General features: G+C 33.3%; 1 long non-coding RNA gene across 5 annotated transcripts in view; it reads right to left on the reverse strand.

Moving 5' to 3' along the window:
- LOC147656327 (uncharacterized) overlaps positions 1–24,122 on the reverse strand; it is a 47,438-nt gene that overhangs the window by 22,247 nt on the left and 1,069 nt on the right. For 2 of the 5 annotated variants that reach the window (XR_015294614.1, XR_015294612.1), the window contains exon 2: positions 23,106–23,233. The exons of the other annotated variants lie outside the window; for them this stretch is intronic. This is a non-coding gene — a long non-coding RNA (uncharacterized LOC147656327). The remainder of the gene's footprint in view (positions 1–23,105; positions 23,234–24,122) is intronic. 5 annotated transcript variants of the gene reach the window in all.

Raw genomic sequence — 24,122 nt, forward strand, 5'->3', positions numbered from 1 at the left:
GCGATTCGCATAGTTACACCCGTTGCCTCGGTAATTACTGGAAGATATATGATCCGGCAAATTCTAGACACAACGAATGAAATATCGATTAAAAAGTGAGCAAGAAAAGATAGAGATAAGATACAATTTATACGCTGCTGAAACCGCATTCGATCGATTTAATCATGTTGCGTTCTAGTTATATATATATATCGATCGCTGTAGATAATCGAAATTGAACGACTATTTCATATTCAACTTTATACCATAAAGTATCGTTTTAGAAAAACAATTAAACACTCGCAGAAGAAATTATTTCAAGCTGATAAAAATCTTCATCAAATCGCATCATTGACTATCAAAGTTTACATAAATTTATTTTATATTATAACTAAAAGTGGAACTTAAAAAAGAGATTTGTTTCATTTCTCAAATATAATACATATCCGCTATATCATATACGTATTCTGTAAACTTCTGTACATTCGAACTTTGCACAAATGCATGAATACTCACAGACTGACTTTATTACATATTGAAAACTCTAACTTTTCATCCCAACCAAATATTTACGCTAAAATCCATTCCCACCCTTAAATAAATCGCTCGATTTTCCACATCTATTCACTCAGCATCCACTCTTAAAGGAACAAACGACGTGAGACATTACGAACGAGAGATCGTTGAGAGCAAGTAATCGAAGCGGCAATTCCACCGAAAAATAATGCCTCCCTTATTTTATCCGGATCCGTTCGGGCGTGTATACGTACACGATAACTGGGTCGAATCGTTCCATTCCTTTCGGATAACACGGCTGGATCCGCGGGAATGATAGCGGCGTGTAGCACCCGCGCGCTTCTTGTTCGCGACGTATCGGGAAATGGATGTAGCTAACAAGAGTGGAACGAAACATGATAGAGAGAAGGAGCCGGATAACAGCCACCAAGAAGGCCACCGAGATATTTGAGAACAATTAAGATTCCTCTCGAATGATACAACGGTAATGAGCAGTCCCATTGTCAGTCTGTCTGCGAAGTGTTCTCGAAATTCTTGGCTTATACAGATCCGTGGTGGTTCGTGATGGTTTGACCAAATTAGAAAGGAATTTACGGAGTAAAGTTTAGAGTTGGAAAGAGGACGCGAGACTCGAGTTTGAAAGTTGTATTCGGTTTGATTTGTTTTGTGCTTCTTTTTTTTTTGAATTTACAGTGATCATATAGGTGTTCGAGAATTTAATATTGTCTATTATTATGCAAAAAAGAGAAACTGTTATCTGAGAAATTTTAATGGTAATTGATATTTAATTCCATCTTGACTTGAATTAATTTATTTTAATATTTGTGAACAGTGTGAAAATCTTGTATTCGAGAAATTTTATTTTTTTTCAAACTTTGACAAAGAATTTGCAAATTTAACAATTTTAACGATAATTGTTAAATAAGAATTATAGATACGTATAATTTTTATTTGCGAAACAATCGTTAACAAACAAGATAACAAACAAGATTGCCTCGATCTAAACGTGTTTTCGCGAGCAGCTTGATTTACATAATCACAAACAAGCAGTGAAGACTACTTTCCACCCGTTCAAGTTTATACCTCCTGTGCTCGTTTCGTTGCGCGCATTTGCTCGTACTGTTTGATTATAACACGAATTGCTAAACGTATCCATCATTATTCCCTTTCAGAAGTTATAACCTGTGTTCGCGTCATCTGACATATCATTCTCGAATGCGTGTCAATGTTTCTCTCGCAGGAAAACAGCTTCTTCGCGATAGTACGAATGTACATCATGAGTAATAATAATAATTTCAGAAAACTGATTATTTTTAGCAAAAATGTAGATTTATGAATATTTATGCGTTTTTAGAAAATCGTTCTGTTATTAATTCTGGATATTTGAAGAATTCGTAGGGTTCATTCATGAAAATATACTGAAACAATCGTCTGACGTCGAGATTTACATATATAAGAGTGTCTAGACGATTTCATAGAAATCTGAAGAGATAAAGGCTTCGAGATATCAGTCAGAAGTGTATGAATTGTAGCATAGCTTTGATACACTTTCTATCGAAAAACGATTTTGTTACAGAGAATATCTATGTTGAAATCATAGATATTATTGCATTGATGATTTTAATTTAAGAACTTGCTATATTTTTGATGTAATAAATTATTTGAATGTATAAATACATGATTCTAATATAACGAACAGTTTGAAAACAAATAGAAAGATAATTGCGATATAAAAATCAAATCCATTGAAGCTTATTTATTAAGTTTACGAATATATTAACAGCTTGTATATTCTGGTTCTGATATTCATCGGTATTATCAAAGATGGAAGATTAAGAAATATTTCTCTTGAAAAATTGAACTGTGGAACTGCCATCGAATCATTGTAATCTATGACGTATGCACATAATGTATTCTCTAGTCATATTGCAGAAATTACCGGCTGCAACATGATTAATGTTTGCATGTAATTTCATCTATGCTGCACCCTCAGAGATTAAGATTGATACGCGATAAGGAACATTCGTGCAACACAGATGCAATCAACTAATTATCAAAGAATGAATAAGTGCATTCCTTACAACAACGCATACTGAAAAACTTAAGTAATAATTAAAAATATTTCAAATTCTTTTTAAAAAAAAATCGTTCGATATAAAATTAAAATTAAATCCTGATAAATTTGACGGTTATGATACATTCCTTTTTTTATAATAAATATAAATAAAGGAATATTCATATTATTCATATTAGATTTCATAAATTTTTCTAAGATATATATATATATGGTTTCCCTTAAACGTTAAGAGAAATCTTAATGCTCCACTTACAAGTCAAATCAGATACAGGGATGGAATATTCAACATTTTATCTTGCATTTCGAATTCCTATAATAATTCGTGCATGCCTCTACCGTACACGATTCAACTTTAGTCGCAAATTATGACTCACTAAATCGTTATCCACCGATTTGTTCGCGTTGCTTTACCCTGTTAGCATAAATTTGCATCGCTGGAGAGAAGCACGTGGAGGTTCTCTGGGAACGATTCGGTAACAACACGACTACTATGACCAAAAATTCAGCCGAATGTTGATTATCTCTGAATGTGTCTGCATAAAAATTCAGCATAAATTTGACCAACTTATCGTAGATCTGATCCCTACTAATTGAATGATATATTTATATAATACATACATTCTTTCAAGTTAAAATTTTTATATTTAATTAATTAATAATAATATTATAATAGTTCATATTTAGATAAGTAGTATTAAATATTATTAAGTAATTAATATTTAATTATATTAATTACTAATTATTTAATATTTATAATATACATAGTATTAATATTATTTAGTATTTTAAGTAATTAGTATTTAATATCTAAGTAATAATTTTCAATAAATTTATTAAAATTATTATTAAATTAATATCAAATAATATTTTAGTATTAATAGTATTAATAATGTTAGTATTTTAAGTAATTAATATTAAATATTTAATACTTAAGTAACGAGTATTAAATATTTAATATTTAAGTAATAATTTTTAATAATTTATTGTTAAAATAATATTAAATAAAACTCTAATATTAATATTAATATAGATAATATTAATATTTTAAATAATTAGTATTAAATATATTTAAATAATGAGTATTAATATTTAATACTTAAATAATAATTTTTAACACTTTATCGTTGCATGCTTATTAATAAAATTCTGTAATTACATTTCTCTAATTTCTCTACTCTAATTTTAAAGCTTCATCGGAGCACGCTGAAAAAAAAATCTACTTTAAAACTGGCGCGGAGAAATATTTTTCTGACATCAAAAAATATTGGAACTCTCGCGCCAAAAGCCAGTAAAAAACACAAGAATTTTCCAGCCTCGTGGCTCGGGTCAAAAGATACAATAACAAGGCGATTGTATTCGATTTTCAAAGTATCGCGCGAAAAAACACGCGTTTCGGGTGTTTGCCGAAAAAGAACACGGGGAGAAAAATAGGTCGTGGTAAATTAACGAGGATGAAGTTCATCCGAACTGATTCCTTTGGTCAAGCGATATATACATTTGCTTTTCCAACGTATTTCCGCCGTGTTTGCGTTTTCCTACTATCCGTTTCGCGGCGCACAGTTGAAATCTCTCCTCCTCTCCATCACTGCGGCCATTTCCGGTTCCTCGACCCGCCGAAATTCTTTTTTTTTTTTTTCATTTTGAAAAACAAAAAAACGAGCCTCTTAACAGCGAGACGATTCTGCCTGGGAATTTAAACGTAACGAATTTTCACGGCTGTTTTTGCACGTTCGAAAATACCCAATGTAAACATCCATGGGGTATAATTTGAAACGAACCCTATAGGGTGAAATGGAAGAGAGTTGAATAACATTGTTCGTTATCGTTGTGTGTATCTGCGAATTGAAAGATTGAGGGATGAAAATTTTGTTTATTATATATATATATTTTTTTTTCTATTCTTTTCATTCGAGTGAAACAATGATAAAATAATCGTTTTTATTCGATGTTGAGTTATTCTCAAATAAAATATAATAATAAAAAATTAGATACACTTATTGAGAAAAATTAAGGAACGAACTATTCGTATATTTTATATTTGTTATTTTTTATTTTATATTTGCACGATTTTTATGCAAGCATAAAAAAAATTATTGCTTATTGCTGATCTATGGATTGTTATTTCTTTACCTTTGGTTCCAATTTATTTATTTCTGAAAATGAGAAATATAAATAAATTCGTAATTCTATAATATTTCGAAAAGGCATTTTAAGAAAGTTGGGACTATCGAATTCCATACTTTAAAAAAGAATTAAGGAACTTCTATGGTTCTAATATCATGTTGGTCCTTTTTTAAGAAGTTTCGTATTTTCTTTATTTTTTATACCACATGATACGTTCTTCAAAATATCACATTTTCTGAATATTTACAAAAATAGCCTTAGAGCCATTTCCTTTTTTCGTATATGGAATATTGTGAATAAATATAGTGTATATAGATAAAATAAAGTTTATATATTGGCCATATATAATTTATATGTATAAATGTGATGCACAAATATTTGAATCCTCTAGGGCACTATTTATTTACCCAGTATTGCATGCGCATAGAAACTTTAAAAGCTTCGAATGGAGATTTTAAAACAAAGATATAAACTGAATGAAAAATTAAATAAAAAAAAAAAAAAAGAATTTGATACAAAATTCTAAATCAACGAATCCTTGTTAAATGAAAAAATTTATTAATTTTGTAAAATTGGAAAAGATCTTCTTTGTTTATGATCAATTCTTACAATAAATATTAATAATATTGAACGAATTCTTATTAAATAGAAAAGTTTATATCGTTTATGACACCAGTATAGGAATCAAAAAGGGAAACTTATGAATACTTTGGACAGTAAATAAGAGTTAGTGAAAGAGGCCGAAGACGAAGTGCAGTAGCATGTCAGAAGTCACATGTGAGATTGATGAGACCCTCTCGTGGCTTTCTAAGTTCAACTCACGAGTTGTTTCGGTTGGGTACACTTTAGGCCACTCAGAGAGTGTATCAAGAAAGGATTAACTCGCTATTGTATCGTCCATTCTCTTTAATCGTACCACCCAACGTTACATCTTACCTCACTTGTCCAACGAAGTTTCAAAAAGAAAAAGTAAGACGAAAACAAGGAGGGGAAGAAAAAGTTGAGAAACGTTTACTCTTACAAGAAATAAAATCCAAGAAGTAAAAATGAACATTGCTCTCGTCCCTCTCATTTCTTTTAAATCATTTCAAATCACGAGCTTTTTAATAGATAGATGTCATAATCATTTTTGCTAGAAATCTTCCATTTTTCATACTTACTCGAATCAATCAAAAATGAATGAAAAATTATTTTTGAAAAAGTTAGAACTTTAAGTAACATGAATTATTATAATTCATCTATGATCCATCAATTAAAATCTATATATAAATATGAATAAGAAAGAAACCGGTTGATCAAAATGAAAAATGATGCCCTACACGAAAAAATAACAAAAGAAACACACATATTCACTTCCACATGGCATGATTCATTCATGAGATAAAAAACTAAAGAAGCCAAGACACGAAATACCCTATCAAGCTCCTGATGGAGCTCCCCCCGTCAAACCTATTTCATCCTTTCTCTCCATTCACCAAAATAAAAATATTATCCTTTGTTCCGACGATCTAATAATATCAAAGAACGAGGCACACCGTATTACGACTCTCTCTATTTCATCAGAGACAAAATTAAATTCCTCTCACGTCCAAATAACAAACATTGCACGTCTTCTGTAACCCACTAATAAATATGTCAAATTTATCATTTATCGATCTATTCGATTATAAATGAAGCAAATCGAGGATACAATGTAATGTAAACTTACAATATTCTCGGAATTTAGACCAACTCTCGTATAAATGTTTCCATCGCATATTTTTGTTGACATTAGTTCTACGTTTCGCTCAACACCAAATATAATCATCACAGAAGATTTGACAATAACACAAAGATTTATGACGGCAGAGGAGAGCAATGTTTTCATTTCTAACTTTCTGCGTCTCTCCTTCTTTTAATTCATCTTGATAATTTAATAAAATCACGCACTCTCGAAAAAAAAGAATCGATAAGCAAAGAGACACTTGACGAACGGATGACGATGAAACATGCCGAGGTATCGATAGATGAGTCTACTTCGATCCTTGGAAATTTAGATGGATCGTCTCGACGTGGCCACGAATCGCGTCACTCTTGCGTGATTTACAGTCGGCGCGGTAAACGTCACCAGGTTATCCAAAACCGATAAATCGAGCTTACCCCGATGCCTTTCCCCGCTCCTCCGCTTGTCGACGATGTGATTTTCCACCGATCCTCGAGGACGACGCCGGCTCTTACTTGAACCGCCACCTCCGGTTCTGGGATTAGATCCGGAAGTACTTGCCAACTGGTTTGAATATTGGACACTCGGTCGACTCGATCTGCCCGCCAAGAAACGCTCTTCGCCGCTCGTCGACGTGTTTAGACTCGGCGTGTACGATGGTGGATCGATAGCGAACAAATTATCTCTGTACATAGGGGAGATGGAGCCTGATGGTCGAGGGTTGAAGCCTGGTCGTTGAAGGTGTTTCCAATTTTGAGATCGCCTGTCTTTGTGACCGGGTGTAGTTTGATGATGTACACGTATGCGAGAGGTAATTTGTGGCCACGCGTTTTTGCGATCATGAGAATTCTTGCTCGATTATTTTTATTCTTTTTTTTTGTTTCTCGATTCGGTTCTTTTCCTTTGTTAAATTTAATTTTTCTTTAAGGAATATTGTTTGTTGCAGAAGAGACACAAAGCCGAAAGCTTGTACAACCGCAATTCACGCTTTAGACGACGACCACAAACGAAACAACTGCGTGTACTCCCCTAAGGTTTGTCCTTCGTCTGTTGAACCGCAAATGGAACCGATTCCTCCGAAACCACGATTGAAGCGAGCATTGTTGGCGCCGTTCCAACGTGATTATGTCTCGGATTTGGTAAAAGCATAATTCTGTCGGAGCAAATCAGAGCCAAGAAACTATTTGGGAGGAATGCAATTTTAAATTCAACGATTAACGAACGAATGAAATCGTACGAGCCAATAACGATAGCTCGATCCCAACATTTTCTTTTTTTCTTTGGGCGATTTTCATCTCCCAAACACGATGGGAATTACACGTTTGCACTTCACTTGAACGTTTATCGATTTCATTAGGAATGAAATTCGATTGTTGGAAAGAATTATCCAGCTTGCGAGAAATTCTTCTCTTTCACACACAATAAATTTGTAATGATACGTACAAATTCTCGAGTCCAATTTATACTTAAACGACGACGACGACGACGACGTTTGAGTGGCGACATCGAGCGGAAAATTCGCGCGAGAGAGATTTTCAAGTAGGATCGTTTTTTTGCGGGAAGCACACGCGTTACACCACGTTTTTCCATCGTGGAAAATTAGTGGCAACGGTGGAAAAGTCTTGTTACTCGCACATGAAGATAAATCCCTCCTCTATTTCCGGGGAAATAAACGCGCATCGTGCTACTTGAAGAAGCACGAGCGTGGCAAAAAAAAAAAAAAAAAAAGAAAGAAAGAAAGAAAGAAAAAAGACGACAAAGTCTCGTGCGAGCTTTTGGATATTCATTGCGCCCAACTTATTCAATTCGTATTCTACTTTCTTTCTCCGCGTTTCCCCTTTTTCGTTTTTCGATTACTTACACGTCAAATGTAATATCGGCGAGGGTGGCAAAAAGGAGGAGAAACAATTTCATCTTGGAAATATGGAACGAGATTTATGCGTACTTTTTATTTATTCTCTTGACGTGTTTTTCACGATCGATGTCTAACACGCGAGAGTTATGTTATATTTCGAAAAGTTTGACGTTTCGAAACGTTACGTCGATTTGAATTATGCTTATTTTCAGATAAATAGTTTTAAATTGAAAATAGTATTGAATAATAGGATGATCTTCGTAAGTTTTATAAAAAGAAATCGTGTGAATAACTGTACAAAATCTTTCTTAAAAACTCTGATATCTCAATCTGAAAAAAAATAAATAAAAATCTACATCAATTCTTAAAATTTAGATAAATCTACTGCAACTTGAACTGATATCTACTACAAATTATTATATACCTGAAACTTTTAAAAGATTGATTCTAGAGTTATTATAATATTACAAATTGTCTCGTTTCATCTAATTACTTGTAACTAATAAATAAGTCTCGATCAATATTTTATATTTATCTCGAACTGCAGAATCTCTACGTAAAATTTTCCATATGATACCAAAAATTACGCGAAACGATTAACGATTAAATATCATAATTTTCCATCGAAATGGAAAGGCTCGACCGAGACATCGATGCGCCATCAATTAAGGGATCTAACTTGTGAAAACTGGCCGCGGAAATGTGGTCGGTGTTTCCCCTCTGGATATCGTCAACGCTCCGACAGGCGTTTTTGAACCGAGCCGACCACATTACCGGCACAAAAGGCATCCCTTGTTTGCCGGCTTGTTCTCCGCACTTTGTAACCAGATCCACACACCGAGCCGCATACCACTTTTGCGGAAGACAGTGGGGATCAGTGATCTGTTTCTCCCCAAGAGAGAAGAGGATCTTGGCGCGAGAACGAAAGTCTCTTCATTTTTCCGTGGCTTTGACGCCGCCACCTCTCTATAACCAACCGAGGGAAAAAGCGATAGGATGGATCGAGACCGTGGACGATGATCCTCCTCCATCTTCTCGTGTTATACCGGTTAGATTACGTAGTTTTAACTACCTTCCTCCTGTTTCTTCTTTATCGAACACGTTGTATTTTCTTGATATATTATTCGCAGCTTCGTTTCATTTCCTTGCTTTAATTTTTCAATTATTAATGGTGAGAAATATACGTAAAGGCGAATGGAAAACATGACAGTGTGATAAATCAAGGTATTTCATTTAATATTTTAAAATTCAACAACAATGGGAATGAATAGAGACTGTGATCAGCGGCGGGTTCGTCTCCTTGTTTAATTTTCATTCAAATTTGTGCAGTATCGAAGTGCAATGCGAACAATGCTTATTGTTACGTGTGCATATTAAATCGAAAATCTGATCCCTCACGAGGATTTGTTTCGCGGATGCGGTTTAATCTCGGTAACTGGTTGAGGAAGAGATGTCGTACATCTCTCGAATTATTCACAAGTATCCCAATGATGGAGCCCCGGTTTGTCTCCGGAACGAGGATCGAAATATCACCTAGATCAATAATTCGTCGTTACTTGACACATCAATCGGTGTGTAATGCATCGTGAATTTTTAATGCTTTCGCTTTCGAGGATAATTGCAAATGCATTCGAACACGCGCGATATATTTTCGAGCTTAGCGCAAAGATTTCTTGAAATTGATAAAATTGAATTTTCATGCTATTCTAATTAATAATTTAAATATAAATTTGTTTTTCAAATGAAGTTTCGCGTGAACTACGTATGAAAAATGTATGTAATAAAATTGTACTAGGTTATAAATATTAAAATTTAATCGTTTGTGACTGAAAATAAATTTTGAAAGAATTTATTTAATGAATCGAATGTTTCGTTAAATGTTTAAAAGTCCTATGTTTTTTTTCATCATAAGTTAAGAATCATTGTCGTCAAGTTGAATAAATCACACAAGAGATAAATCATCCAAAAATCCATCCCTCGATTTATCCCATCTTCGTCGGAGAATAATGAAAATCGTGCGTTTTAAAATTATCTAATGCGTATCTTTTTCATTTCAATTTTTCCACCTCGGTCAAAGCAAAGAATAATTTCCAATTTAAACATGTTCGGAAAGAGTGAAATCTTTTCTATATTCATATAAAATTAAAACTCGTTATGACTCGTATCAAAGGAATATAGCTCTATTAGGTAGTCATAAAGTAATCATAAAGCCAGTGGACGAGGACGAGGAAGTTGGATGAAAGGAATCGGTAACTTTTCTAAAAATAAAATTTCCCTGTCGCGTCGCGTCGTTGGGAAAAAGTTTCTGGCAGGGATACGACAGCGCGTATTCAACCGACGCTTCATCACCATACCGTATAATTTCGTTTGGTCAACGTATCTTATTTAATTGCGTGCTTTGCATTCGTCTTTCTATGTACGCGATAAAATATTGCACGAGAGTAGCGGAACCATAAAGACCCATGGCGCATCGGTTTAATTAAATTTTTTTCACGTTTACGTCTCGTCGACTGGAAACGAATTTTTTTCCCCCATCTTTGACCGTTTTCTCTTTTTTTTTTTAACACTCTGATTAATACCTTAATAAATGTGAAATATTTATACATAACGTATCCAAGCATTCTTTCGCTTTTGGAAAAATTCCTTTATGACGTATAAATTATGACGATCACTTTTATTTTCTATTCTTCTCGCGAAAAAAAAGGAATTTTTAATTTTACCAGTTCAATAAAAATGATATAATCAAATGCGACGAAGGACGGTTTCTTTTATCAGTCGAACAATCTCCATTTTAATCTTTCAATATCGTCGATCCTTACTCGCTTACTGTCTTCGTTCCAACGTGATATTTTTTATCATCAACCTATCATCCTTCCCTCCTCGCGCGAACAATCTTCCCCCTGCTTCTCCCTCGTGCATTTTTCATAAATTAAATCTCTCAGTGGAAGAGAAAAAAAAAGAGATGATGAATTTGCAACGGCACCGCAGACAAGGAAGGCCGCCTCTGTTAGGGCGAAAAATAATCCTGGAAATACGTCGAAGAAACTCAACGATATGCGCAAATTTAGCAGCACATATACGTACACACACGCGTGAGTAGTCACGCTTCGGTAAATACGGTTCACCATTCTCTAGGGAGCACACGTTTTCCGCTATTTCCTCCACACTCCCCCCATCACGCGTGTCGAGGACACGACACAATCTGACAAACAAATATATTTCAGCCAGGTCTTTTGCGCCACGTGAAAACCACGGTTTAAAGGAAAGGGAGACAGGAGGGGGGAGGGTGTTACACAATGCGAGAAACGCAAGAACGCGCAGATTCCATTTTTCGCGGAAATTGAATTCCCCGTTGGGGGTTCGGGCGAAGGAAAGGGCTAAAACCAATCCCAGTGATTGTTAATATTTATTACCTTTCGTGTCGTTCGTTCGTTCCGATTCGTTTCAAGTCATACAACGTTCAAACAAGTTGGTTTCCTTGTCGAGCTGGGTAATTTCGAGAGAAAGAGAGGTAAGTTCGTTTGTTTGTTTGTTTGTTGATAAACATCTCGTGTTTGCGTGTTTTGAAAGTAATTAATCTTGTATTTATATTTCCAAATTAATCTCGCGCTCTAAAAATAAAATTTTTAGAATACGTTTGTATTGTATCATTACATTGTTTTTTAAAAACTTTTATCGTTAAAGGAATATCATTATTTTCATTTTTATTAAAATGTGTCGTTCGTCTCTTTTCACAATTTTTTTTTATAAATATATCATGGAATCCATGTTGGGAGAATAGCTATTAATGTTATCACTATTGGCGAGATTTAATTTTCCAATTAAATTGAATTATCCAATTTCCATCTCTCTCCAATGCTTCAACGAAATCATGAAATTTCTTCCAATCCAAAAATGCATTCACTGATAAGAATTCAAAAAAACAGGCAATGAATTGGTTAAGATGCAGATCCACAGTGAAGTTATCTTATTTTTTCTTTATTTATTTCTATATTTATTCTTTTTTAAACGGATCCAAGAATAAATTAAGTACTACAAAGAGATATCACGAGGAATTGGATTCAAATATATCAAATATTAATATTTAATACTAATGATATGTTCATTTTTCATCTTCTCCACAACAAAATTTCTCCGTTTTAACTTCCATCCTGTAATTTTTATCCTGTGTATTCCGTTTGAAAAAAAAAAAAAAAAAAAAGAAAAGAAAGAAAAAAAAACACATTTGCCATTGACATTGCAATTATTCTTTCCACACTCGCGTATCTTTTGTACCTTTCTCGATAACGATCGTTCACTTTTTGCCAAGTTTCCAGAGATGGATCCAGATCCCATGAATACTGTGAACGATCGCGCTTTTGTCACGCAATTGCCACTTGTATATAATTGCCACTTCCGTTATCCAGCCTCCATATCCTTCGAGAGAAAAGTATACAAGAGTACGTTTTCGAGAGGAACGTACATAGATGTATCTCTGTGAAATTCTTTTTCCGCGTTATGTTTAAATTTTACGAACTGGAGTGATTCCACGGTTAATGCCAAAATTTTATTTTGTTTACCAATTTTTCAACTCAATTTTTTTCCTTCGATCTTAAACGAGTTTAACAGAGGAAACTTCAGTTTTGTCAAGAAAAGCTATAAAAATTTTTGCCTGAAATTATTACTACTATTAGATTTTATGTGAAATATATCTGGTTAATCTTTATAATTTACTTTACCCGGCAATCTCGTTTACGAAATATTAAGGCAATACTAAAAATAAATCGAATAAATATTATACAAAGATTTTAATTGAGCGATGTGTTCCATTTCGAATTATCCGATTCGAAAGTTCAAAGATAACGAAAAATTGTACGGAATAACGAGATTTGAAGATAGGATAATGATAGTTTCAGCGTGGAAGGGATGATTCGTATTTCTTTTTCGGTCGAGAGTGTAACACGGCGCCACGACGGCCGATACTGTCACCCTCTTTTCCTTCCGCCCTACTTTCTCCCGAAGTATACATGGATTTGCATCGCATAGAAAACTGTCGTTGCACGTGATGCAACGTAACGAGCCGTACAAGTCAGGAAAAAAAGAAAGAAAAATATAATTGGAAAATTTGCAATCGACGCGTCGATGTTTGGCCGCTTGAAACCATTCTTACCAGATTAAATCGTTAAACAAAAATATTCGTATTTTATTATTAATACTTCTTACTATTCGAAGTAAGTATATTTCTTCTATCTTGAGTATTTACAATTTACAGAATAATTTTGAAAATTGCTTTTTCTTTTTCAAATTAAATCAAACCTCAACAATTACTCGATCTGCAATACAAAATTATAAAAAAAAAAAATAACAAACAAGCGTTCATCGATATTCTCGACTTCATCTTCCTCTCGATTTTCTCATTGTATAATACGTGACAATAACGGAGCGCAACAACGGAAACCGTTGTTTTTATTTCCATTTCCGCCACTAAACTCAGAAAAATTACGGCCACGTTTTATTCGGATTATTTGCATATTACGTGACGTACCTGGCGCAACGATTATCGACGAAGCGGAGAAAAATGGCCGGTGTCAGCGGAAATGATAAAAACGGGACACACGATGACGATGGTATCGCGCGAGATACGGAACAAGATCAAACGGAATCGGTTAAAATAGAAAATAGAAAAAAAAAAAAAAAAAAAAAAGAATCGATCGAACGCGGCTTACGTGAAATCATCGAACCGATCCTGATTGAATTTCTGATACAAACTGTTCGTATTTATCGCGTTTAACTTTTTATCTTTCGATTCGGCCACCGTTAAATATCTTTGACCCGGCGAGGCGGCGTTAACGGAAGTGGAACGAACGTTTTCGTCGTTCCAAATGGAAAATTGGGTCGGAAGCAAACTATGAAATTTCGTAATTCTTTTTTTTTCTATTTTTTTTTTTTTTTTTTTTTATATATATATAGATGGAAACGTGGATATTTTAGTAATCGATATTTTTAGAAAGTTTGCACGCGCGAAATGGATATGATGGAACAATAATGTGTGTAGCGGTGTGTAAAACGAAGCGAATGGTTTGGTTGTGAAAAGGTATACGCGGCGTAATTGGTTGGTTGTTTGACAAAAGGGAAGGGCCGAATTGAAATTTCGATTCAGCAATCCGATTGACCGATATTTTTGCGATTGACAAATCGCTTGACATACTTTTGTGAATATTCTTGAGGAAATTAATCGTGAGAGGGGTTTTTCAAATTCAAGATTGGAATTGTGAAGAGTCGTTTTCCATTTTTTTTTTTCGCTTATCCATCAAATTGAAAATAACCAAATCGTTGCGAATTGAGTTTTGGTAAAATTGATAGAACAATATTTTGAAAAGGAAATAATGATCCAGGAAAGTATCTGTTAATTGAAAAAATCCAACAGTTGTGACGAATACAGCTACTGTTTAAGTAGTGAAATTCCGATGAACGATTCCGGTAAAGGATTCTTGGCAATCTTTCTTTCGGTTCACGGGAATGGGAAAGCTAGTGGCTTGTATTGGAAACTCATTTTTCGTTCGCACACTCTTCTCAAAAATAGTTCTTTCTGGATAAAGTTGGTTTATCAAAGAACGAAGGAAGAATGCGGAAAACTATTCCTTACAAAGTTAAAAAATTCTAAAATTGACATTTAAAAAAGTATCATTAATGTAATAAATTAACGAACACGTTTCGTTACAAGTCTATTAAATATCAATCTATTAAAAAATATTTAATGCCCGTAAACGACGTTTAAGTTGTTAAAAAGAATTTTAAACTTGGTCAATTTAACTCGTCTCTATCTGAATTATCGAACAATTTCCTTATTTAAACCTTTGTGCAACTTTCCTTCATCTTTTTGCTATCTTTAATGCTATCTTAAAAAACTTGATTTCTTTTCACTGAATACCTATTTTTCGTTAACACGAAGAGAGACTCCTATGAAAATCAAGAAGTTTTGATAACGAGTTTAATTATTGCAAATTACGAATTATTACAATCAATCCATGAAACTTTTAATATAAATTAATATGTGCTTTTTGTTTTTTATATTACAGATTTTGAATTACTAAAATACCGTTTTAAATATATCTAAATAAAATTAATTGTTGAAAATATGTTTATGATAAATGATTGTAAAATTAATTCTTTATCTAAAAGAAAACAAACGTGAATTATTATTACCTGAATTTGTATAATAAAAAGGAATAAACTAATAAGCTAATACTGAAAACTTGAAAAATGTATAAAAATGTATATGTATGCATGTATATTAAACTGATGTATATAAAATGTATTTTTTCCAAATAAGATCGTACTTTCTGCTAAACTTGTAACGTATTCAAAATTATTCCAATAATATACACGAACTTCCAGCTATAAAATATAAAATTTCCTTTATTAAATTCAACTTTCATTCCGATCATCAAAACGCTTAATTTCCATTCACTCTACTTGTATAAAATCTCTGACCCTTTTTACGATCTCTTCTTTTTCGTAAGAAATGATAAAAAAAAGCGATCTCTTTCAGACGTGTATCCTATAATATAAACGAAATCAGGTTAATTGTACATTTACAACAACAATTTTTAAACACTTTCAGACCATTAGTTCTCATTAGTTGTGAAATCCCGTTGCACATTCAACCGAAACCACCCATCGTTGACTCGCTGACCCTGAACACAACGTGATGAATGGATTTTCGAGCGAGGCCAGGGTAAATTTGTAGGCGAACTTTCAAAATATATTCCGCTGTTCTAATTACATCATCGAGAAACGTGGCGGACTCGAGGAATTATGCAACGATCCGGATTGATTGATGAAACATTGGGGAGGATTCTCTCGATCGTCGATCGTTGCTCGATCAGTGGAAAGTTTGAAACAAGCCCGGTGCTCTTCACGTAGAAACGATTTATCTTGTTTTCTGTCCCGTTCAACGCGCTGTTATCAATAATAAATTGTTTTCTTAACTTCATCCGTGAGGTGGGAATCGTGATTGCCCGATCTATCCCTATATCATTTATTGATCAATTCGTGATGCACCGTGTTCAAGTTAAAAAGTGATATCAACGAGAGAAGATTAATGATTCCATTCCCCCACTGGTACGAATAAACCGCATAATATGTTCCGCGTAATCTCGAATTTTCAGAGATAAGGAATCTCATAAATTTTTCCCCCATTTCTCCTCTCCCCTTCCTCTGATAGGAATTATTGTCTGGTTCGTGCAAAACTTCGATTGTATCCTTCGATTCATCAAAATTGGAGTTTTTAAATATAGAAATATTCTTATTGAACCCTTATTGATCCTAGAATTCTGTGCAAATCGTAGAGTTGAATGGTACGAATTTTTGTTCACAAAAATATTACGATTTAAGATCGGTCATCCACTTGATGGTATCACGTCTGATCAATATTGGTACAACAATTATCTATATACAAATAAAATGTTACTTAAATTTCGTATTTCACCCTTGATCGATAAAATATTCGTATTAAACTTTAACCTTCTATTAAAATACACGTAATTAACTCCTTTATAGATTTATCGGTGAAATAAAATAAAAATTGCGTCTCGTATCGTGTTTTCGCGCAGACCAAGTCGCGATAATTAGTCGCAGCCTAAGTTTTTCGAGGCGAAAAAAAAAAAAGAAAAAAGAAAAAAAACGAAAATAACGAAAAATGTGATTTTAAGAGCGCGAACTTTCTTCCCTGTCAGCGCTCTTCCTCGCGTTTTTTCGCCCTCTCCGCTCGCCTTATCCTTCTCTCCATCCCCTTCTTTCCCTCCCGACTCAACTTGGCGTAAACTAACCAAGGCGATGAAACTACGGGCGAAATCTTCCCTCCCCTTTATTTATGGCGTTCCCAGAAATTTATCCGGGACTTTAACGGCACCGTCACCTGTCTAATTTATGAAAAATTCCCAGCCACAAATTTACCGAGCGTGAAAACGCTGGATCGGGCAGTTGGTATTTCTCCGCGGGGATTGTTTTCAAAAGTCAATCGTTCTTCGACCATCTCACACCTCCCCTTGCTTAGAGGATCGTTTCCTCGCCTGGATGGACCGCTTTGAAGTGGTGCCGTTTCTGGACGAGTATGGCGCCAAACATATGAGTCAACAGTTTTTTGAAATATATATATATATATATTTTTGTGCGAGGCGAGAGTAATTTGTTCGCGTGTATCTCGCAAGGGGGGTTACTTTTGACGAGATTCTTTTGGTGAGAGATGATTGAACGCAAGGAGAAATTTATTTGTTCAAACCTGTCGTATGTATATAAGAAGTTAATAAAAGAGTTAATTTGTAATAAACGTAAAAATGATAATATTAGAATTGTATTATTTTCTTCTTATTATCACTTTACTTTAGTGAAATATAATAATCTTTCGAACGAACATTCTCTGTCAGATGAATAGAATTATATGTAACAACAAACGAAAGGAATTTCCTAGTATTCATAATGTAAACATATTTTCGTAGCTACAAATTACGATGCTCACATGATGTATTTATACACAATAAACGTACTACGAAATATACGAATTCCTTCAATTTATTCAACCGCTTACCACGATTCTTCGTTTATGAATCGCAATGAAGAACAATTCGAATAATCGAAACTTTATTTTACTTTATTAAATTACGATATACGATTCCTACAAGACAATAATCCTACATTTTCAATTTGTAAAATAATGACGACGTATCCCCGAACACAGAGTCACGTTGATATATTTACACGCCTCCACCACGATCGTAACCTCCAGAAGCATCGAGACCTGTTTTTTTAGAGTCTCAATCCTCGCCCAAAGATTGTTTGGGCGACGTGAAATGATCGCGGAGCCAATGACGCGGTTCGATTCAACGCCTCGCAAAATAGATGGGGGCACATTTTTTCGTAACCCCGCGAGAGCTGCAACTTCAGCATCGGGCAGCTTGGCCCCTGGTAACGATGATTTACGTGTCTCGTTTATTTTTTGTAATTGACACGCTGAGCCAGATGGCGAGCACGAACGGCAGTTCTACAAACGAGGAGATTTCCGGAGTAATCGACGGGTATACGCAACGATCGGGTGCTCCAAAAAAAAAAAAAAAAAAAAAAAGAAACAGAGAGAAAGAGAGAAAAGGGGGAAAAATGGAAGAAGCGTGAAAAAAAAGATCAGAGAGAGAGAGAGAGAAAGAAGAGAGAGAGAGAAATGAAAAATAGAACGAACCAGATTTTGACAACTCGCGTTCGATGTTATCAAAATTTGACGAGTTTCTCGTATACGAAAACGTTTCACAGGATGATTCCGCGCCCACAAAGTTGCGGCTTGTAATCTGTTTAGCGTGCTTTACGCGTGCCGCGATAAATAGTAACCGGAAGCAGGATAAACACGTGATGAAATTTACGATTATTGCCTGTGTGTATCACCGTGTCGAGTGAACGTATAAAATTACTGCGATTTACATGCCGAACTTCACACGCTCTCCCCATTAACAATCCCACGACACGATTTAATTGATATCCCCGGTTCTACGCGTCTGTTTACCTGGTAATTTCAGCGAAACGTTAATCGCGCTAATGGAATGCGAACGATTTGTCGATCACGATCGATTTTCATTATTATTAATCCTTGCGATCTGGCGGTTAATCCGCACGGTTTGGAAATATTTTTTTATATCGACGTTTTCCGGATCGATGGGAATTTTTGCGCGTCGGAGGAGGGGAAAAAAAAAAAAAAAAAGAAGAAAAAAAAAAGAGCGAGATACGTCGGTTACGAATGTCTGAAAGCTCTTCGTAAATCATTGACGACGTGGAGAGAAGAAATTTTTGACGTGAACGAACTTTTCCATTGAAAATCGAGGGCTTTGAAATATCTGTATCTCGTTTTTCGACGTTTTTGCGGTGTCCACTGGTGTCTAGGAAAGTGTCTCTCTGTTGAATCGATATTTAGCCGTGAATAGTGCGTGCATATTTAATTCGGTGTGATGGGTATGTCGAATGCAGATCGCTTTATTAATGCATTAAAAAGCTGAATATTGAATTTCCTATTCGAATCGTTTTATTTTCTCTCTCTCTCTCTCTCTCTTTCTCTGTCGAATCTGAAGTGTAATTTTCTGAAAAACCTAACTTATCTTTGACGCTTGCAAAATTTCACGAAACTAGAGTTTAAACATTAACATCGACAAAGGCAAAGAAGTTTTACTTAAAACTTTTTCCGCTAGTTTGGTACAGTTTGGTAAAAGAGAACGTGTTTCTCAAGTTTAGCACTTCAGCTAGTTCTAAGATATACCACGTATTACACATATAAACCCATGCTTACATCTATATCTCCTCGGTTAAATTCCTCGACTTGAGGGGAGAAGATTTTAAGTAAGTACACAGAAGCATAGAGAAAAGTCAAAGGGAACCTCGAGCCGAAGATATGCTCTCGTTTCGAATGCCACCCACATACGGTAAACTGCGCACAGAGATTTACTATACGAATTGAAAAATGTAACGAAGAAAATATTATTTTAAATCTTCGATTGAGTGATAAAGATTTTGACGGAAAGAAGTGTCAAAATCTTCATATAATTTATCCTTCGTTTATTTTGATTTAATATCTGGATTAATGTAAGAAGTAAATTAATAACGATGAATAATTTGTTTTTGTTATATGTAACTTTAATCCTCCGATATAGAGTCAAAAAGCAAAATGACAAATTAGGAAAGTTAAAACAAACTAAAACGAGGGATATTTTACTCAGTCGCGCAATTTGATGTAGGATAAGTAACTAGTATATATACAACGCTTTAGAAGCATTTCTGCAACTCAAATAGTAATTTTATTATGGAAGCTATAAACGCCTGAAAATGTAAATATTAACATTTCTAACGACGCATTTTGTATCCTCAAATATAAAAGAGTGTAATTAAAAACTGAGAAAATGGGACAAGGAAGTGTGCGCAATTTTAATCATACCAAAAAAGTATTACGTTTTCCAAAAGATTTTATATATTTTGTACATTTTCATTTTCCAAAATCCTCATCAATCGAAATAAAACAAATCCTGTTTTCATGCATGATTTTTCTATAAATAAAATATAATTTATGCATGTCACGATACATTCCTGTACTGCAATACAATTTTGGCTCATCGGATAAATAAAATTACCATATCTCGAGCAGATGGCCCTTCGTGTATTTTTGGACAGTTCTTACAGAGGGTGCTTAAATATCGATGCACATGGCCTTCCTACTTAGGTGAACTAAAAAACATCGGCTCCTGTATAAAATTCGATAACACTGTATCATTTAAAGAGTCAACAGGTATCGCTTTTCGAACTTCCCTTTCTTACTTTTTTTATCGAAAATCTGCATAAACTTCACCACCTTATACAGTTTTATAATAAAAATCAAAGCGTAAGATGTTTATTATTTAAACATTGAGAGATTTTAGAAAAGAAAATTTATAAACTGAAATATATATTTATTTTGCATAATATCCTAATATATTTTTCCAAACTATTGAATTTTTTTTTATAATAATCTAAGATCTACCTTCTCTTATATTTGAATTAAAATCTTAAAGTTTTGAATACTTTTGCTAACGCATCCTATGCGTGTAATTTAAACTACATCAAATTGTAATTAATCACAGGAAAGAAAGTTAAACGCAAAAGAACTTCGATACATTCCTCCATATATCTCTCAACAATATTATTTCTAAGTTTCATTCCTAGTTTCGAGGATATAAGCCCATCTTAATGAATATAATCTATGTACAGCGATAATCTCGTTTAAATAGCTATTAAAGGTATAATATCTTATTGGGGGAGATGAAGCATTTGCTTCTAATTTTATTGCGTTCAGAATTCTATATTTGGTAACATCGTAAATATATCATAGATAACCAAAACCATTCGTAGACTTACATTTATAAAACTTGTTTTATCATACTACAATTTTCCCGATTTCATTCCAGGGATCTTGATAAACAGTCAAATATATTAGATTATCGAAAAATTAAGATATATAATTTATTGACTAATTGAGCACAATGCATAATTCATATTGGTTCGAGCAAATAATTAAAGAATAATTAATTTATGAACCATTTGAATCTTCAATTACAGAGACAAGAATATCTTCTTGTCTCCATAATCGATTCCTGCGATTATTGCTGATTTCTTCGTCGCTTTATTTTCATTAAAAGAGCGAAAATGGAATTTTGAAATGGATCACACGATTCCAAGGATAGAACCGTCTTATTCGAGGACGTTGGCTTTTCACCCTTTCGAAACCGTGACCCGAGCCAAAGTCTACCCACACCCACTTCCGTTTATCGCGCAGACGCAACCGGCTCTGTTCGACATGATGTGATCCGCATGTATATTACACTCGGAATCTCGTTCACCTCGGTCACATACGGGAGAAAAGCGTTAAACGATCAAAATGCAATTTGCGGTAAACACAGGCCGGGTATAGGGAAATGAATACTGCAGCGTAGATCACGTTTTCCAATACTCATTTAGTTCGTGTTTTCCACTTATGAGGAAATTACTTTAGCTCGGGAGGTTTCGTCGAAATTGGCGACATGGAAGCTTGTGTTATGTCATGATCGAATCGTTCTTTCACCCAATTACCATTTTTTAAGAAGGGAAAATATAAAATATTACCGTATTAAACTGGAGAAATGATGATACAACAACAATTAATAAATTTTGCATTCCATTTTTAACAATTCAGTATTGTTTTAATCATTTTAATTTTCAATCAACACTAACAATAGTAATTGGTAATATTTTAATCGTACAAAATGATATTGTAATAAGTTATATTGAATTTATTAATAATAAATTAAAATCAAAATTTAAATTGTGTTTGAATTGAATTTGAATAAGATTGGTCTTTTACCATTTCTCTTTACCATTTCTGTTTCATAAAAACATTACTGAAGTATGAAAACTAATCATCATTTAGAAGAAGAAAGTAATATGAATGGAAAAATAGCAATAGTTTGATTTGATATTTTGATTGGAAATAGAGAAAAGAAAGAGGGACAATTTAAAAAACAAATTTGTTTACAAGACAAACGGAAAGGATTTGGAAATTCCATTATGTGAACATTTCCAATCCAATTTCATCGATGTCACCAATTTGAAAATCGATAAACTAGTTTAAAGGTTTATTGATCTATTATACCGTCGCTATGACCGAAAATTTTATGAGTTTTTTCATCCTGCTAACGTATTCTGTGCAATCATGTCTATGCAAATACCATGTCTTGTAGTGGTGTTAAACTTTACGAGATTAAACCTCGTAAGGAGTTACAATCATGTACTTATATACCGTGTAAGGTTCAGAAGTTTATAGAAATCTCATGATACAAAACAGAATAGTAAATAGAACATCATTTTAATTCCGTTTTATTTTTCTTTGGTCAGTAATTGTTACTTTACATCTTTTAATCTAATTTTTATAAGTCTTATGTAATACAATTTTCAATGGTTTTGAAGTTAATGCTTGCAAACATTTCACCATTAAGTTAAAATAAGAAGAGAATAGCGACGAGCAAGCAAACCAAAACAATCAACGAAATAAAACAACCGCAGAGTATCCATTTTAATTTCTTTGTTACTTTACACATTTTTTAATCTGTAGCATAATATATTTTAACAATTGTAAATTATCTTCGTAGAATTAAATAAATAAAATGTGAAATAAATTGAAAAAATTTACACAATTAAAGAAGGAATTAATAATTTTATTGAACTAAATTAAAGAAATTATCGAAAATTTTTTATTTCTTTAAGACAAGAAGAAAGGTAATAATCAGACTGGAAACATAGTTCTATTACATTCATGACTATTACCGACATCTTACCTGTTACGACAATTACAGCAAGAATGTGAATCGTTGAAACTAGCGGTGTTTAAAGATTTGAGCGAACTTTCTGATTCTTGAAAACGTTACTACGTTTTAGCGGCTCGTGATATTCGTTCCCGGAAATTCTATTTCAAGAGGATAGTATTAATAGTTGTCGTTCGAAAAAAGAACGTTTTTGCTCTACTTAAACTAGTTTTTCTTACTTTATAATTATAATTATGAAACATCTTTATTTATAGAAATTTTATCGTTTTCAAATTTCAATTTTAAATATCAAATATTTGGAGATTCTTTTCTTAAATGTTTAATTAGAAATTGTTTCGAAGAATAAGTGGACGTAATCAAGCAAATATTGTTGCCATTTATGATATTTCATCTTGAATTTCGCGAAAAATTCATAACAAAAAATACCATCTGTTGAAGACTGTATTATGTAAATTATAATTTCTAAGTGACAGATGGTGCATCGTCATAGATCACGATACACGTAACAATTTATGCGACCATCTATCTTCTTGTAGCGTTATGAAATTTCACGTAGTCATTAAGATAGAACAAACAACTTCTTCTTTGATGAAACAGTAATAAATAAAACTTTGATATGAAAGAAAAAAAATTTCCTATGACCACGTACACTCTATGTATATTAATAGATTTATCATTTATAATGACATTATTACTATATTTAGTATCTTAATATTAAAAGATAAATAAATAGTATAAAATAATAGTATAAAAAAACTCAATCAAAAACATATATTCAAAGATAAATATGTAAATTCAAAGATATATATGCAAAAAAAGATTTATATTAATATAAAAATTTATATGAAGAAAGTTATATTAAAGAAAAATGTTACTCCGTAACCTTTCTATAATGAATTATTGAACATTTGTTTAATATGAATTTCAATTAGATAATTTGGATTCAAACCAAGATTAAATTTATGATATATTATGTGTAAACTAATCTATTTTGATTTATGAATAATAATATTCATGTACTGATATGAG

This window comes from Apis florea, unplaced genomic scaffold, assembly GCF_048593485.1.
Source record: "Apis florea isolate Af1SG1 unplaced genomic scaffold, ASM4859348v1 contig_3796_pilon, whole genome shotgun sequence".
Classification (NCBI taxonomy): Eukaryota; Metazoa; Arthropoda; class Insecta; order Hymenoptera; family Apidae; genus Apis; species Apis florea.